The sequence below is a fragment of the Miscanthus floridulus genome, chromosome 9 (genome assembly GCF_019320115.1).
Source record: "Miscanthus floridulus cultivar M001 chromosome 9, ASM1932011v1, whole genome shotgun sequence".
In the NCBI taxonomy this organism is placed as follows: domain Eukaryota; kingdom Viridiplantae; phylum Streptophyta; class Magnoliopsida; order Poales; family Poaceae; genus Miscanthus; species Miscanthus floridulus.
This window is the reverse complement of record NC_089588.1, coordinates 123,721,983-123,739,429: the sequence shown is the minus strand read 5'-3', so window position 1 is coordinate 123,739,429 and position 17,447 is coordinate 123,721,983. Positions and strand designations below refer to the sequence as shown.

Below are 17,447 nucleotides of genomic sequence, written 5' to 3'. Positions count from 1 at the left end.
CCCAAGGAAACTAATCTACATCTTCTCGTGGCAATAGCCGAGTGAGAGGAACCAAGGGTTCTGCTTCTAACACTTTCGAAGGTGGAGGTGCTGGCTTGTTCTGCATCGCTGCTTCTCCTTCTTTCAGGTGGGTGGATAGGATCCCATCCAAGATCGGGGCATCCTGCCTGTCATCATCCAGCGTCCTCTGCTTGGCCCTAGTGAACAGATAGGCCTCACCTAGCTGATGTACATGCCGATCTTCAGCCTCCTTCACGGCTTCCGACATGGCAGTCTCCCGGCTCTCAGTAGCAGCAGCACTGGCATGCGCTTCGGCGAGCTACACCTGGAGCATCCGGGTGAAGATCTTGGATTCCTCAGCTCGACGGAGGCAACTCCTCAGTTCCAAGGCTTGCCGGTCATACTGCTCATCCAGAGCAAGTAGGTACGTGGTCAAGTGCACCATGGTTGGACTGTACTCCTGTGCATCCTGCCCTTGCAAGGCCTCCATGCGAGCCTTCCATGCCCGCCAATGCTTGTCCAAGGGTGGAAAGAACCTCATGGGGGTACGAGCAATGGGCTCTTCATAGATCTGGTAGAGGTACCATAGGGCTTTACAGGCCACAACCTGGTAGGTGTCGATGAAGCTAAACCCAGTTGCGGTCACACTCCAGGCTTCAGTGATGTCGGGGAACTCTTCACTCTTTCTAATATAGACGGTAACCTCACACCGATCAGTGTCATGCTTCTCATACTCATGGCCCTCATACTCAGGACGATCCTTGACTCTGAGCTTTTGTAGGGTGGCATGTAGAATTTTGGGAAAACCCTCAACGTTTAGGCAGTAACTACTAACCGAGGCTCCTGCCATTTCTGGCGGTGGTGGTGAGGAAGGCTGAGCGAAAGGCTGGCTCGAAGGAAAAGCTAAGCGAGCTAAAGTGCGCCGAGTGGTGGTACCAAGGGCTAAGTCAGGCTCTATTTATAAAGGCGGAGCGTTCAGTGGTACCAGCGCGGTCCACCAGGGTTCCCGCGTGGGATCACTATGAATGAATCAACCAAACTTTGCGCGTTCGAGGCGAGCGACGTGCGATGCCATTACTGGGTCCGACAAGAGCGTAGAAAAGGGGTACGGGGAGATGTGGGTCACGATAGGCGTGTACCACGGGCGAACGCGGAGCACGAAGCCACAGTGTAGACCTAACTCTAAAATAGAAAGGAGCCGGTCATGCACAATACGACATGCGTGACACCTATGTGTGGCGTATTTGCAAGCAATATGAGCGCTACAATGCACAAACAGGATATGAATGAATGCACGTCCTATACGTCCTTTCACTGTTGCCAACATATAGGGCAACCATTCTCAGCTTGGTGGCACATCGTTCTCTCCCTGCAACTAGTCGATACTATAGGACTATGCTTGAGTCAGTGTATCTACAGAAAACTTGATTAACCCTACCTAAGTCAGGAGAGTGTAAGGATGAAAACGATCGAACTCGGTCGAAAAACTCCTCAACCGTTTTCTACTTTTACATTTGAAATACGAAAGCGAAAGCGGACAAGCTGGACACGAAAACGAACACGAACTTACGAAATATCTAGAATTTCGGAAACGAACCAATTCGAGCGGAATTATGTCGAACACGGTTGGTACGCGAAAATTCAATACGACCAGCAGCACTAAAAGCAGGAGAAAATTCCTTCAATGCAGGAGAAAATTCCTTCAATCTCTCTCTTTTTCTTTTTTTTCTCTTCATTTTCCTTTTCTTTTTTTTCCTTTTTTATTTCTCTTTCTTTCTCCCCTTCTTTTCTTTTCCTCTCCTCTCTCCTTATCCGATCGGCCTCTCTTTCCTTCTCTCTCTCTCTCTCTCTCTCTCTCTCAGGCGGCGTCCAGGCTATCACCCGCGTCCCCACCTCCGGTCCTCTGCCCTCCACCTTTGGCCCCACACCCCCACCTCCTATCGGCAGACGTCGCTGATGCTGCGCCCGGCCCGCCGCCGTGGTCTCCACCGGCGCATCAGGCGCGTCACGCCGCCGCCGGTGCTCCACCCACCGTCGATCCGCCCCAAGCCCGCCGCCGTGGTCTCCGCCGGCGTATCAGGCACGTCATGTCGCCGCTGGTGCTCCACCCGCCACCAAGTTAGCCCCGCACCCGTGGAAAGCAAGGCAGGGCAGGGCAGCGGCAGCGCGCGGTGCAGGGGAAAGGGGAGCGAAGCAGAGGGGAGCGGGTGGCGGTGGCACGACGCTCCGGCAGCAGGCAACGCCGCAACGGTGGGTGGAAGTAGAGGCAGGGGAAGAGGAAGGGCGAGCTCCCAGTGGTGCACTGCGAGCGGCGAGCTCCCGAGGGTGACCTTCGCTTGCTGGAATTCGGTTCGAACCGAATTTAGAATATGGAACACTCTGAATAAAATGTAGAAAAGTAGAAACCGGTCGAACAAAGCCTAAACCGAATTTAGTATTCCGTACTTCAAATTCGAATTTAGTATTCCGTATTTTGTCCAAAAATACGAATTCGCTCGGGTCAAATGTAGAAAGCGATGCGGTTCGGTTCGGGATATTTCCTTTCTGTTTTCAACCTTAGCAGAGTGCCATCTATCCTGCATACATAACCATAGTAATAGGGCTACTTATATAACTTCGCATACAAACGACCTAACTTTTGAAAAGAATTTGTTGTCAAATTTTAGTTTAGAAAAGTTTTTCCAAGCCTTATTTCCTCATTTGCACTTTGATACCACCTATGGCAGAACCGTCTAATCTAATGTCTCCCAGGAGTGCTTGTCTTCCATTAGACACTAAGCACAAAAGGGAGAACACCAAATTACTCGGTTCCGTCGGGCACACCCTAGGGGAGAACCCGAAAAGCCACATTTTTTCATCAGGATCACAAATGAGAGAATAAAGCTTACATCATTCTTAACCATTTCTTACATCAGTTTTAATACAATATCAGAGTGTAATATTTATTATTATAACATCAGAATGTAATCATATTATCAGAGTTATGAATAATTTAATTAAACAGCGGAATCTAAATATGTGATCAGAATTACAGCAGAAATAAATGGCTATTCATGGCATGATGAAGCATTGATATGTAAACTATGACAACAGATCATAAAACTTTCCTTTATAAAACATTTGATGAGAGTTATAAATAAAAACTACGATCACGGCGTAAAGGAAATCCTCTTTGAGCCCACCAGGAGGAATCCACACATAAGAGTCAGCTTTAGCATCTACCTGTCACCTGCAACAGGGGGAATAAAACCCTGAGCACTCAATTGTACTCAGCAAGACTTACCTAACAGGAGGAAAGAAAAGACTCCAAAGATATGCTAGGTTATCTGGCTTGTGGGTTTATTGCATTTGCAAAAAGCATTACTAAGCGTGCGTCCTTATATTGAATTTTTATTAATAACATTACGTAGGTTTTGAGTCTGACTCAACCCAGTGTCCGGGCAGTAGGTACGTGGGACGAGATAATGGTAGTTGCCAGAGCTTTCATTCATGGGCTTATTCACTGGTTGGTTTTTGGGCTGATAAGCTCAACTGGTGTTGATTCTTAAGAAAAACACTATTGATTGCCTGATAAGTCCTGACTGAAACCAACAAGCGAATAGGATGTTTGAGAATCGTGTTCTGCATGATTAAATGGGGAAAAGGTACGGCAAGATGACATAGTGGGTCGGGTTGCAGTGTGTGGCCACGTGGAAGCGCTTACAGGGAATGATGTGGTTGGAAGAGATTGGTGGCAGTTAGACATAGGAGAGGAGGCAAAGGTGGGTCCTACTTGTCATTGAAAATGAGTGTGAGTTGGTGGGCTAGACTGCTCTTGTTATGGGCATTGAAAATGGGCTGGTGGATGAGCAAGATTGGAAAGGAAGCACATGTTCTAGCAGGCCTTGCGGAAGTCAGCCTAATTGGGAACATGGCAAAAGAGAAATGATGAAATAGACGAAGGAAAGCGGTGCTTCTAGGCTGAGTTTTTTTTGCTTCTAGGCTGAGTTTTTGGTAGTCTAGCGCTGGTTTTGGCCGTCAACAGAATTTATAATCCTTTAAATCTTGTTTTCAAACATGCTAGTAGTGAACAAACCTCTTAAGAATTAAAACTTGGGCAAGAAATACAATTCTGGTTTAGCTGATTTTAAACTCATGTATTTGTAATCTCTTTTTCAAACTCATTTAGAGATCCTTCATAAAATCCTTTTTCCAAACCATTTAAACTATAATTTGTGAAAATGAATCTAAAACTATTTTTTGATGCTATTTTTAGCAAACCATATAAACAATTTTTGAAACCGATAGACTTGACACCTAAATAGGAATCAGATACGTGGATGTGGGGACTGGGGGAGGCAATTTTCCACCCAACCTTCCTTAGTTCACAAATTACGCACATGCTTATAGCCAATATTGCCGAGGCCTTTTTGCAAGAGCGGTACAACGTTCACCCCACCTATCCTTGTTAGCAGGCATTATAGCCTGCTAGTCCTGTTTCACATTCGTCTCTCAAGTACGCGCAACCAAATTTGTTGCGCATAGTGACATGGCCAGTAGCCTAGTGGTTCCAAGAGCCTCAGTGGCATGTGAGGTTCTCGGTTCGACTGCCCGTGGGAGCAAATATTCCAAGATTTACACCTTTTGTTCCTTCAGTGGTTGGCGACATTCCCGTTGTCAGCGAGGCGCCGGTGATAACTTCTTCGTCAGGATTTGTCGGCCCATAGGGGTGGAATTTGTGTGCGTGCATTCATAGGGGTGAATATGTATTCACTGTAAGCGTTTGCATTGTACCATGTAATCTGAAAAAAAAATGGTGGCGCATAGATTAAGTTGGACTAAACTAAAGGAGGCATATGTATAGTGCGTCCATTATATTTTCTTATTTCAGAAAAAAAAGGTTTTTTCTCACTTCGATACGGCATCCAGTACATTCATATTCCAATTTTGAACGAGCATTCATCTGATGACTAAACTAAAATGAGGCTTTTGTTTGCACCAGTAGTATTCTGGTGGCTTCTGTTCGTGAAAGCAGAGGCCGAGACAAGGCATCAAACACACGTACTTGCAACGAGGCATTAGTGATCAGACTGTAGTGGCTTTTCCAGAGTAGTGTTTGTAGCTGTCCATTACTCAAGACGGATGAGGCAGCAGGCAACCAGATGGAAGATGGGCCGAAACATCCGAGGAAGCCTAGGCCCAAGAAGAAGGAGGCGATAATGTTTGGGCTGGATTCAGTAAACACTCACACTGAGCATGAGCTGTAGCACTCCTAGATGGGGCGTGTAAAAAAATAAAAAACACAACCGGCCAGATTTCGATCGAACCCTCCCGTTCCCCATCTATAGGAAAAGGCGGCGCCAGGGCGATCGACGTTTCCGGTGTCAATCCAACTGATTCCTCCTGCCGGCGACCTATTTAGAGGCCATATATAGGAGGTGGGGATCTCTGGGTTGACGGCCGTCGTAGTTACTAGTATAGGAAATAGCACCTATATTAGCATATATAGGAAATAGTACCTATATTAGCATATTTATCCCCATCTTGGGTTCTTCGGCGTCCACCGATTGGGGTCTGTCATGGAGGCTGGAGGCGTCATATCCCGTTCCTTGTGACGCAGATTTGGCTGACGGCGGTTTGCCGGGGCGTTCAACGTTTCAAGAGCACGTTGATTTGTTCGATGTGCTACGGTTGCCATTTTTAAACTGTGATGCATCTTGGTACATACGGGGACCGGTTTCAAGCTTCCATCTTGATAGGCAGGTGTCCCAACCGGAGGCGATGAAGACGATAAGGACCTCAAAAGGACTTCAATGTAATTTCTATTTCTACAAGGGGTCCCCTTACATGGGGCTGGATGTAATATTACGTTTGCATATAAATAAAATCCAATCCATTTTCTCAACAAAAAAAGAAAACGATGGGGCCTGTACGATATATGCTTGAACTCCTCTCGACATAACCATACATACATCGGACCCCCCAACTACAATTCTTCTGGCCTAAATTGCTGCTAACAACTAGTCGTCCCGCTTCAAAGATACAATAGCAAGGCAAGTGGAACTGCTAGTGTCCAGTGTACCCAGCTGGCCGACGTTGGCTGCTACCCGATTCACACATCCAAGTTGGTCATGGCAAGAATCTCCAACAGTCCATGCACTACTCGACGTGAATAAAATTACACCCATACGCCCAGCACCCATGATATGACATGGAAGGGTAAAGAACAAAACACAAGTGGGCAAGCTGCAGCTTCTTCCCCAGCTCCTTAATAAGGTCACCATAACATTTTTTTCTCGAATACGCAAAAGATTTGCGTATCATTCTAATTAAGAAGAAAATGGGTTTAACCATACACACGACACGCTTCTAATAAGCGCCCTAGGAGGTCTTACAGTTTAACTGGACCTGCCTAGTAGACTGTTTCAAACTTGGATATTACATAAAAGTAAACAACCGAACTACGAGCCGCGCAGTAACTAACGTAGCTGTGCGTCTCCGCTAATGGCCGCGCGACTCTGCTCCGTCATCCGAGAAGAGCCTTGTACCAATCGTAGCAGTGGCCGCCGAGAACAGCTTGTCCAGTGCTTCCACTTCGCTCGACGTCCAGTTCCTTGCGAAAAAGTCGTCGTAAGCTCTCTTGGACGCGGATGAGATTGGACCTGCCGGCGGTGCAAAGCCCATCTTCCGCATGAGGAGCACCTCACCCCGCTTGCAGATCGGAATGTGCGCCAGCGGCTGAGCGGCAATCCGTCTGCTCCGCTTTGGCATGAGTTGCCCTCTGGTTGGCACCTTCTGCCTGGGTGGGCTGGCGATCAGAGGCGGCATTCGCTCGAGCTGCACCTCCTCAGTGAACCGTGCGAGCCGTCGTGCAGCCTCGCGTGGTGTGGGCGTCGCGTCGCTGGGGGTGGTGCAACCCTCTGCGACGCCAGGTGCTCCCGCTCGTGGTGGCGTGAGTTGTGCCATCCCCTGCCCTGGCGACGTCAGTGACAGGTCTGTCGTCCACTGAGCAGTCGCCGTCGGGGAACAGGTGTCCGCCACTGGTGCCTCAACCTCCTGCGGGGCTGTCGTAGCAGACAGACACTCAGGTGTTGCTGCTCTCATTGGCTGGCTCACGACGAGCGAGGCGGCGAGCTCCTCCAGCATCGGGTCGAAAGAGATGACCAATGCGGGGGGGGGGGGGGCCGCCCTCGCGCATAGCGCCATCGCCACCGGATCTGGCTCGGGGAAGCTTAGTGCAGCAGTATAAGTAGGTGCCTTATCAGCGTGGTCGTCAGGCGCACCCATGCCGATCTCCTTCGGCTTATTCTTCCGTCGCCGCTGTTGTCGTCGTCTCCCACCGGCGCCCCCCACGGATGTCACCATAACATTAGCTTCACCCAATAAACTAATCAGTTTTCCCGCCGGATCTGCCACGCAGGGCCCACGCACGCCCTAATGTCATTCCAGCCATTGCCAGTGGAGGGGCCAAGGGGGTGGTGCAGGATGTCACAGGCTCTACTACCAATCGTGTCCGGCCACAGGAATACGAGGGTCAGAGATTGAGAGAGGAGAGAGGTTGAGGCAGTTTGACAGATGTGAGGAAAACTGAGGATGTGGCTGATTTTCAGAGGCGATGACTGCAACTGTGGACATTTGAATCCCATTTCTGGAGGCGGACTTGTGAGGAGGGGCCATCTCTGTTCATCAATTTTATGATACAATCATTTATCAAACTATCTCCATAAATGTACAGGCTGCCTCTGAAGTTAACTACCTCTTTGTGAAGACTATATTTATTTTTACCCACCTCGGTAAAAAAGGCCAGTCTCCTAAAACCAAATTCATAGTAGTGTTCAAACAGTGAAATCGGATACCAGACACACTACAGCTATCAAAACCATACCATTTCAAGCTGGGTTTCTATTTTGTATTTTAATAAAAATATGGTTTAATACTTAAAAGTTCACAATAATTTATTTTAAACACAAAACATGAAACTAGTATCCATTTTTTTCCAAAATGTTATCTATGTGTTCGTGCTTAATTATTTGGATCGTATTAGTTCATGTCCCCATTGTGTCATAGCTTGTAACAATAACTAATATTATTTAAATTATCAGTTTTCACTCTACCTTGTTTTGATTGTAGACTAGTTAGTTACATGATGTTTGAGGCACTTCCTTGTTTAAAACATATAATTGCTAAATACGATCTATACATCTGTACATGCAGTGGGGTAATGGTATGTATCTCTCAGGTTGGTGTCATATTCCCCATCTGTCTACTGCCACGTCTGCTTCTTGGTCAGTTCCCAAGTCTTGTACACTGGAAAGCAATTATTTAAATAAATAATGAGCATGACTACAAGAAATTAAACACTATAAGCACAAAGAAATGAATTCAAGATACATCTAAATAGACTAGTATGTTTCATATTTTGCTAATTCAAAATTAATTGGTGATTAATCTTTCAAGAACCCAACTGTCAGTATTACTTTTCTAAAATAGAAATCCTTTCTGAATATAGGTGATGACCAAATTTAACTGGCTTTTATAGTTGGAGAACGTACCCTGTTTTGTAGTATTTAAAGCTTGAAAATCATAATACCATGCGATTTTTTTTTTGTGAATCATAATACAGACACATACACTCAATATATAGAGGCATACTCACCTTACCTCTATGAAAAAAACCTCCGAAGAACTAAGATTGAACCGGCATATATCAAAATTGATGGTCACAATAGGAGCCTCGCTGTCCGTGGGTACAATAACAATGGTATTAAATTCTAGAATAAGTCTAGTAAAATGCGAGCGCCAGCGTCAAGTCGATGACTTAACTAGAGTGGACAAATTCAACTAGTTAAGTTACGCTCAGTTCGCGTGCTACCATGCAAGTTGATGGTGGGAAAATGGAAATTATTCTCGTGAACACAGAAGCAACAACACTTGATGGTGCTATATATTTGTATAGAAGTGTTGCTACTTTCGTTCCATGTTCCGCTAGATACAAGAAGGGTCGTTGCTTTCATGCGTTTTATATGGTACATACATCACCTCGGTGGTCTCCCCGGTGGTCTTAGATCACATGCAAGGTAGGGACGTAACTGGCATTCATGTGTGCACCAGCAAGTTGCCAATCGAGTTGGCATTTGCTCATCCTACTTGCAGCCCACTATATATGGCCTACCAAGACTCCAAGGACATCCCATCTCTGAGACGACAAAGCCATCCAGATCAAGAGCAGCTAGGAGAAGAAATGTACGTAACAAGGCCTCTGTCAAGGTACCTGGCCGACCCCAAGGCCACGGCAGAGCCACCGCCTGAAGGACCGGGCTCAGGGTTCCTCGTCGTGCTCGACGAGGCTACGGAGCAAGCGAGTACGCTCTGCTGTGGCCTGTGCCTAGATCCCAGGGTGCGCTGTCTCCCATTCCCGCAGAACCGGCAGCTCTCCGTGAAGCAGGGCAACAGCTCTGATCCATTGGAGGGTTTTGGGAAATGTATCGATGTTGTCTCGGAGATTCTAGGTAAGGCATTAGATGACCCCTCCGGCGGCGGCAGGGCTCCGGGCGCCGGCAGGTACGTGGGGCCACCAGACTATGTCATGTTCGTGCCAGTCATCGGCCAGCCGCTGTCGTCCGGCCGCTACTATGTCGTCAAGGTCGACGGCAAGCACACCGGGTGAGCACATACATCTCGGCCGAGGATGATCGATGTTTCGATCTCAGTCACCATCTGACTGACATGCGACATGCATCCGTGCAGGAAGGTGTCGGCGTGCTCTAAGGAGGAGGACCGGACGGAGTGCTGCTTCCGCTCATTCCCCACCGACGTGAAGCCCAGGGCCTTTGACCACGGCGACGTCTACCAGCAGATGCAGGTGCAGCAGCATCGCGAAGGCTTCAAGGCAGCGGCGTCGCCGAGGACGGTATCCCGCCAGACTACCTTTTGAAGAAGGGCTGGACGGTGGTCGCCATGGCGAAACCGAAGTACCACGACCTCGCCGATGACGCGCGAGGGGTGGACTCTGCTCTCCGAGACCGGATGCCAGACCTCGGGAGCCTCGGCGTCCCTCCTGCCGCCGTCGTCCTCGGCAGATGGTATGTTCCGTTCCTGTTCGTGAAGGCCGACGGGGAGCGCCGCCTCAAGGACCAGGTCCGAAAGAGCACGTTCTACAAGATGACGATGGAGCAGAGCTGGGAGCAGATATACAGCCGGGAGAACGCCACACATCTTCAAGGGACTGGGAGCAGCAGTACCAGGCTGGAGATCGCGGTGACTGCGACTGTGCGGCGCTTCACGGCGCTGCTGGGCGTCACCAGCCCGGTACAAGCAGGCGCGCCCACTAGTAGAGAACAGACCTTTGATCCTCAGCCAAAATGGGCTCTAGTCCCGGAATTTTTTACCCCCGGGACTAGAAATACCTTTAGTCCCGGTTGGTGGCTCCAACCGGGACTAAAGGTCCCTGCCCAACGGCTACTGCGCCAGACAGAGGTGGCAGGGACCTTTAGTCCCGGTTGGAGCCACCAACCGGGACTAAAGGTATACTTTTACTCCCGGTTTGTGGCTCCAACCGGGAGTAAAGGTCTACTCCCGGGTCGTGGCTGCGCCCGGGGTTGGAAAGTTACCTTTAGTCCCGATTGGATCTATCAACCGGGACTAAATGTTCTCCCTTTATAAATCGGCCGTCTCCTCCTTCCTCCCCGAGCCCGAGCTCAGCACATTTTGAAGCTCACTGCAGTAGTGTTCTTGCTTCCTCCCTCCCTCCATTGTTCCTCCATCCATTCTTCGATTCCTCCGTCGATTCTTCAGTTGTAAAGGTTACCAATCTCATACTCTCATTTTTTACCATTTTCTTATGCCATTTTATTCACTATATATATTTATGGTTCTTTATTGTGGTTTTTTTTCATTTGTAAGCAATTTGAGCTCAAAATCACTTTAAGCTTGCATATTTACATGAAAGAAGGTTAAAGTATATATAAATATAAAGTTAGAAAATAGTTAGAAAATTATAACAAATCCTTACTAGTTGAACTTGCGGACCGTGTTCAGGTCGGCGAGGATGTTCTCTGCCGAGCGGTAACGGACGTCAAGGAGGAGCTTTGATTCTACGAGGGAGAGCGATAACGGTCGTGGAAGACCGTGTTCCCTTCCTCGTAGAATCGGAGCTCTTCCTTGACCAAGTACGGTGCCGTCCGGTGGAGAAATCCTCGCCGAGCTGATCACGTAAGCAAGGTCAACTAGTACGGATGGTTATTTATTCACATGTCCCGATATCGTCGTAGTAGTCTGTCAATCACCGTACCTAAACGTAGTATATATAAATAAAAACTTAGAAAATAGTTAGAAAATTATAGAAAATCCGTACTAGTTGAACTTGCGGACCGTGTTCAGCTCGGCAAGCATGTTCTCTGTCGAGCGGTAACGGACATCAAGGAGGAGCTTTGATTCCACGAGGGAGAGCGACAACGGTCGTGGGAGACCGTGTTCCCTTCCTCATAGAATCGGAGCTCTTCCTTGACCAAGTACGGTGCTGTCCGGTGGAGAAATGCTCGCCGAGATGATCACGTAAGCAAGGTCAACTAGTACGGATGGTTATTTATTCACACGTCCCGATATCGTCGTAGTAGTCTGTTATGTGTGTACATTCCCATTCTTCTGTTAATTTGCGGAAATATCATATGAATTACTTACCTGCCGCAGTAAAAGACGAGAACACAATGACCATTAAAAATATCATTGTTTAGAGATCTAGATAATTTTATAGTTTGTTAATTTTATTTGTTTATAAAAGAAGAAATTTATAGTGTATTAAAAAATGAGTATAGAGAGTAGATGGCAACTGCTTCCAGGTCCTCGGCCTCTCATGGGTTTCCAAAGCGACTTAGGCCGGGCCTTCCTCTCATTCCATGCGGCAAGTGTCGTGATGAGATGAAGATTGTGATGGAGTACCGAGTGAAGAAGGAGGGTCCCAACAAGGATCGTATCTTCTACAAGTGTCCGGATCGCAATGTGAGTTATTTTATCGTATTTAATGATTATGGTTAGTTTATACCTATTTTCATGATGGTTGTGATTAAAGTTCTAGTTTTTTGTTTTAATTTCAGTGGGATGGCAGTGGACGATGTTCAGGCTTCTACTGGGAGGAAGAGTATGTTGAACTCGTGCAAAAATATCTTGCACAACAGGCAGATACGGCGGCTAATGAGGCAGTGATCCAGCCGAAGAAGCCCAAAGATGTTGCACAATCGGGGGATCTGTCTGTTTTAGTTGAGATTGGTCGCGAAATCCTTGTGCTCCTGAAATGTATTTTAGCTTTAGTTCTTTTAGTGGTAGTTGGGATTGTCTACATTGTAGCGATGCTTTCATAAATTTGTATCTTTTGTGGTGGCACGCATGTTATATAAATAATTAATTATGATCTAGGTTTTAATATGATATTTATGTCATGTAATGCAGATGAGCCGTCATTGGATGTATAATGCTGATCGCCGCTCACAAGAGTTCATTGACGGCGTGCATTCTTTATTACGTGCGGCCGAGACAAACAAACGCGACGGTTTCATGTGCTGCCCATGTGCCATATGTAAGAATACGGTGGAATATCCTTGCTCAAGGACTCTTCATTCACACTTGTTCAAGTCGGGTTTCATGCCAAACTATATTTGTTGGACAAAGCACGGAGAAACCGGTGTTGTAATGGAAGAAGATGAAGAAGAACAATGCGACGACAATGATATTATTCCTGATGGTGCGTGCTTCAATGATACTGCAATGGGAGAAGCTGAAGAAGAGGTAGCCGCAGAAGATGAGCCGGCTGATGATCTTTGTCAGGTCATTCGTGATGCACAAAGAGAATGTGAAAGTGAAAAGGAGAAGATCAAGTTCGAGCGGATGCTAGAAGATCACAAGAAATTGTTGTACCCAACTTGTGATGCAGGGCAGAAAAAGTTGGGAACCACACTAGAATTGCTGCAATGGAAGGCAAAGAATGGTGTATCTGACAAGGGATTTGGAGAGTTACTAAAAATCCAAAAGAAGATGCTTCCGAAGTACAATGAATTGCCCGCCACTACCTACGAAGCAAAACAAGTTGTCTGTCCTATGGGGCTAGAAATAGAGAAGATACATGCATGTCCTAATGACTGCATCCTATACCGTGGCAAAGAGTACGAGAAATTGGATGCATGCCCGGTATGCCATGCGTCGCGGTATAAGATCAGGCGAGATGACCCTGGTGATGTTGAGGGCGAACGTCCACGTAAGAAAATCCCTGCCAAGGTTATGTGGTATGCTCCTATAATACCACGCTTGAAACGTCTGTTCAGAAACAAAGAACATGCAAAATTGTTACGATGGCACAAAGAAGACCGTAAGGTAGACAATATGTTGAGACACCCTGCTGATGGGTCCCAGTGGAGAGCAATCGATAGAGAATTCCTGGAGTTTGCAAATGACGCAAGAAACTTAAGGTTTGCTTTAAGTACAGATGGTATCAATCCTTTTGGAGAGCAGAACAGTAGTCATAGCACTTGGCCTGTTACTCTAAGTATCTACAACATTCCTCCTTGGTTATGCATGAAGCGGAAGTTCATTATGATGCCTGTGCTCATCCAAGGCCCGAAGCAACCTGGCAATGACATTATGATGCCTGTGCTCATCCAAGGCCCGAAGCAACCTGTGCTCCTTGGTTCACGCACCCATGTGGAAGAAAAAGTCCATATTTTGGGACCTACCCTATTGGCAAGTCCTGGAGGTCCGTAGCTCGATCGACGTGATGCACCTGACGAAGAATCTTTGTGTGAACCTGCTAGGCTTTATGGGTGTGTATGGAAAGCCTAAGGACACATTTGAAGCACGACAGGACCTGCGTTGTTTGAGAGAAAGAGACAACCTGCATCCAGAGAAGACAGATGATGGACGCCATTACTTACGTCCTGCTAGCTATACTCTAAGCAAAGAGGAGAAGGAAATCATGTTTGAATGCTTAAACAACATCAAGGTACCATCTGGATTCTCCTCGAATATAAAGGGTATTATAAATGTGACAGAGAAGAAATTCTGTAACTTAAAGTCCCATGACTGTCACGTTCTCATGACGCAATTACTTCCAGTTGCATTAAGAGGAATTCTACCTCCAAATGTACGTCTAGCCACCGTAAAGCTATGTGCATTCCTCAATGCAATTTCTCAGAAGGCAATTGATGCATCAGGCAAACATACCTCCGGATGTCGATTTGGATCACCTTGGTGAATTTCTTGATGAGACTGGTCTCGACCTTTACCAGATGTTTGGTGATGGAAACATTGAGAGTGCGGCGGAGGTTGATATTTGGAAGAAAAAATTTGTACTAGGCCAGAGTCTATACAACCCTCAAGCCTTATCTGATCTGGGGACGCAAATGTACCTGCTAAACAAGTGGTACATGCAGGCGTCTACCAGTGGAGACTTCTGCGTTGGTGTCAGAATTAGAGACGAACATTGGTTCCGTGGCGATGATGTTATGTATGTTGACTTTGCAGAATTTCATCAACTATGCCACCTTACCTCTCTGGACAAAGTTATCATTAGCTGCTATTGCCTGTAAGTAATAATTCTTTCGATCTATTATTAAACTCATCATATGTGTGTATATGCATATAAATTATCCTAACAAGTACTATATATATGCAGATTTACAATGACAGAGCTCAGAAAGGAAGGCTGCAATGAAATTGGTTTTGTTGATCCCCATATAGTATTCAAAGACCCAATTACTCCAATGACTAATTGGAAGTCTGAGTCAGAGAGTAACCTCATGAACTTCTTAGTGAACCAACGCCACAAGAAGGATATACTCTTTCCCTATAACTTCAAGTGAGTGTTAATCATGTCGATCATAGCCTTAATGGCTCATATGTTGATTCTAGTTAATTAATGAGTGTTATGCGTTATATCCTATAAACACATGCAGCAATCACTGGATATTGATGGACATCGATCTGGTGAAAAGTCACTTGATAATCTATGACTCAATGAGAAAACCACAACAAGACTACCAAGATATGATAGATATTATCCAGAGGTAATTTCGGGATCTCTAGCAACTATATATACACACAAACATGATGATTAACTATATCTGATGACGTGGCAAATTTTTTATTGGGCAGTGTTTGGAAAACCTTTATTGAGAAGCAACACATGGAAAAATGCAAAGCGCCACTGAATGTAATCCCATTGAAAGTAAGTCCCCTGAATCGCATCATCTTTATTAATTAAACATATAGCTTTCACCGGATCACCAGATTGGATGACAAATCTTTTTCTCGTAAAGTGGTGTCTGAGGCAGGAACAGGGGAACAACTACTGTGGTTACTATGTTTGCAAGTTTATCAAGGTGCTCTCCCAAAGAACTCCTACAGAGAGACTCAAAGTACGTTAAAAATACACTATATATTCATTTAATTATTATTATTGATTGTGTTACTATGTCTTTATATATATATGTACATATATTAATTTATTTTCCTTTAATTCAAACCTGTAGACTCGATGGTTGGAGGAAAAGGTCATACGGCAAGACCAAATCAAAGCAATTCAAGAGTCTATAGCCGGATTTTTTAATGAGCAGGTCATCGATTCCAAGGGCGAGTTCTACTTCGACCCAACACTGCCATTGAAGCCAAGCTAGAGGATGAGAAGAAACTTGTTATGTCACAACAACTATAATGCAATCTTTTGTAATATATGCACATGAAATAATATAATGTAAAATACACATATGCATGCATGCATGTAAATATATATATGATGCATGCATATATATATATATATATATATATTTCCATGCTTGAATTGTGTGATTTAATACGTTCATTGTGCTTGAACCGAAACATACTATATGCGCATATAAATGTATAATTAGCAGCGTACAATACGACTTCGAAAACCTATTTTGAAAAGAAAACAAAAAAATGAAAAGGAAAGAAAAAAGAAAAAAACCTTTAGTCCCGGTTCGTATTACCAACCGGGACTAAAGGTGCCGGCCATCGTGGCATGTCAGGAGGCACCTTTAGTCCCGGTTGGTGTTACCCACCGGGACTAAAGGTCCTCCTTTAGTCCCGGTTCCTGACCCGGGACTAAAGGACCCCCCCTTTAGTCCCGGATGCTTGCTCCCGGGTGGGGAACCGGGACTAGAGGGGGTTCCCCACCGGGAGTAAAGCTCGGTTCTCTACCAGTGGCCCCAGGCGGATGATGGGGCGATGTGGTTCCGACCAGCGACGGCCGCGAGAACCACTGTTGAAGGTGTGGGGCTTGACATGGTGCTGTGGGAGAGGATGAGGTGGGAGGTGGAGAGGGGAGGCCGGTGGGTTGCGGCGACCGGCAATGGCGACGAGGAGAGGATCCAGCGGACAGAGAGGCGCGACGACGGCCTGGGCCACTGGAGCAAGTTTGGGTGCTATTTGCTGGTTGAGAGGTTTGTGCTCAGGAGGATGGATGGCACCGTGGCACTCACCTGTGAGTTCAGGCACACAGACAAGATTAAAGCCAAGTGGCTATGACCAAAATGTACATGAATGAAGATGACCACTGAAGCTATCTGTTCGTCAAAATAGGAGTCAAATTTTGTGCCTATGGACTACCTCGTTTCAGGTTCATCAGTTGTGGTTATTAGGGAGTCCGTATATACAGTGGTGGATGCACGATGCGGGATAAGGGGGGACTAAAACAATGGAGATGTTGATTTGCATGAAGAATTAATGGTGAAATCAAGCTTTTTGCTACAGTGATTAGGCTTGAAATCAAGAAATTAGGGGGGGCTGGAGCCCCCCTAGCCCCCCTGTGGATCCGTCGCTGCGTATATATCTTGTTGTTGTCCTTTGCTTTCGGCTAGCAAGTTGGGTACTTTTGGTATAGCTTGTGCTCATGTTCGTGGTGGTGTTAATTAGTTTGCTTGTCTCTTGAGTCTGGGATCTTCTATTTAAGTTCAGTCAAAGTCCAGAAAAAGCTGCGTTTCATGGCAGCACCAAATCCTCTATGTATGTTAGTCGCTGACCCCATATGCTCCTACGTAGGCTAAAATTTAAAAAAGACACAAATATGACATGTTTATTTGAATGTGGACAGCGAGTAAAAACTGGCAGAGACATCCTAAAGCTGTTGGACCTTTGGGATAGTAGAGTGCCAATGCACACTTTCCCAGAGCTTTTCTGCTTTGTGAAAGGAAAGACAACTACCCTGGCAAAAGCCTAAATTTGCCCTAATCTTCTTGACCTTTTCCATGTACCATTACACAATATAGAAGTACATTTTCAATGGACAGTATCATGCGCAATAATTAGGTGCCACATATTTTTTCTAATATATGTCAAAAAGAAGTATGTAGCAGCATGAACGAATTCATAATCCTTCCATCCTGAAATACAGTGCATTCTCTAAAATTTGTACTAAAATATATTACATTCTAGATAATGACTATGTCTAGATCTGGCAAAATTTA

General features: G+C 46.0%; 1 pseudogene; it reads left to right on the top strand.

Moving 5' to 3' along the window:
* Positions 1-9,220: 9,220 nt before the first annotated feature.
* Positions 9,221-16,650, top strand: LOC136482856 (uncharacterized; annotated as a pseudogene).
* The last annotated feature ends 797 nt before the right edge of the window (positions 16,651-17,447 follow it).